We start from the raw sequence: 2263 nt of genomic DNA on the forward strand, positions 1-2263 counted from the left end.
TATATATATATATATATGTATGTATGTATGTATGTATGTATATATATTTGTATGTATGTGTATATATATGTATACACATACAGACGAACAGACAGAGAGCTATCTACCTAACGATCTAGATAGATAGATAGATAGATAGATAGATAGATAGATAGATAGATACTTTATTTGTACTTGAGATGAAGATTTTGCGAGAATTTCTTGACTTTTACTGTTTTGCCAAGAGATTTCAATTTCGGAAGAACGTGAGTTGGTTCAAATGTTCGGAGAGATTGTGAAGGCGGATTGGAATGGCAAGGACGGGGGGAGGGGGGAGATTAGACGGACTAAATCAATTGTTTGCTAGCGATGGCAGTCGTTACAAATCACTCATTCATAAACACAAACACAAACATATAAACATGTATACATTTATATACATACATGCACACACACAAATCAATATACATACATAGATATATCTGTATGTGTATATATATATGTGTGTGTCTGTTTCTGTACTTATAAATAAATTCGATGCACATGCACAAACACGCACTATATATACTATATATATGTACACATGTATGTATACATATATATATATATATATATATATATATATATATATATATATATATATATATATATAACTCGATACATATTGTATGAGTATATATATGTATATACATACATATACATGCATATATGTATGTAAGTGTATGTATATTTATATATATATACATATATACATATACAACATATATTTATATATACAGATGCGTATATATATATATATATACACGCATACAAGCACGGAGCAAAACGTGTTCGTTTTTTAATAGGACCGGTGTTTTTTTCTGTATTACAAGGGGAAGCCCCGGATGGAATTGTTTAGTTGTTTTCGTTTCTCTTCCAATCAATATAAAGGTTACAACCTCAAATTCTAAATCATACACAAACAGTTGATAGGTTTCTTGACCTTGTTTCAACGCGAAACACACACGGAAAAATACGTACATATGCATATATATCTACATACACACACACAAAGAAAAAACACTAGTGTAATAATAATATGTGACTGTATATATATAAACATTTAGATACAAATATGTATATACATATATACATATATATACTTGTATACATATACATATATATGTATATATATATATGAATAGAAATACACATATATATATGCATATATATATACATATATATACACACACACATATATATGTATGTATATACAGACAGACAGACAAACGTATATTGTTCCCTTTGTATTTCTCAGTATTTTTATTTGCATGTTTTCGTGTTGTGTGTATTTGTGAATGAATATAAATATTTATATCTATATATACATATATATGTATATATATATGAATATAAATACACATATATATACATGTATATACACAAACACACATATATATATAAACAGACCTCTAGACATATGCACAAATATAGCAATAAAGATATCTACGTGCATGTATAAACATACACATATAAATAAACAGACAGACAGACAGACAGACATACAGACAGACAGACAGTCAGATAGATAGATAGATAGATAGATAGATAGATAGATAGATAGATAGATAGATAGATACGTTTATGTATATGTAGATATAGAAGCATGCACAGAGGGGAAGTTAGATAGGAAATGAGAAATGAAAACGAAGAGAAAGAAAGAAAGAAAGAAAGAAAGAAAGAAAGAAAGAAAGAAAGAAAGAAAAAAATAAAGAAGGAAAGAAAGAAGGAAAGAAAGTCAGACGTGGAGATCGGCAGTGACCTCCTACCCACACATGCCAAAGCAAAACAATAAATAACAAATAATTAGAATAGTAAAAACAAGTGATAAATAAATTTGTCGATCGAAAGTCAAAATGAAGAAGTCGAATGTAATATCATTTCTGATTTACATATATTATGTCTCAAATTTAATATATATGACAGTAACTAAATTGAGTTTCCGACCTCTTCAACGTCAGGCACACACACACCTCATTCCGGCTTCAACTCAGTTTATCTACATATAAATAGACACATGTAGAGGTGTATGAGACTCTTACAAGTATGTGTACAAGTTTAAATACCGAGAAAGACGACATGAACATGTAGGAAGATGTATATATATATATGTCAGTTGGTCATTTATACGTATGTATAGATGGATGTATGTGTTTATAGAGATAATACATATATATGTCTGTATATATAGATATGCATATGCATCTATTTATGGATATTTATATATGTATGTATATATATATTT

This window comes from Octopus bimaculoides, chromosome 20, assembly GCF_001194135.2.
Source record: "Octopus bimaculoides isolate UCB-OBI-ISO-001 chromosome 20, ASM119413v2, whole genome shotgun sequence".
Classification (NCBI taxonomy): domain Eukaryota; kingdom Metazoa; phylum Mollusca; class Cephalopoda; order Octopoda; family Octopodidae; genus Octopus; species Octopus bimaculoides.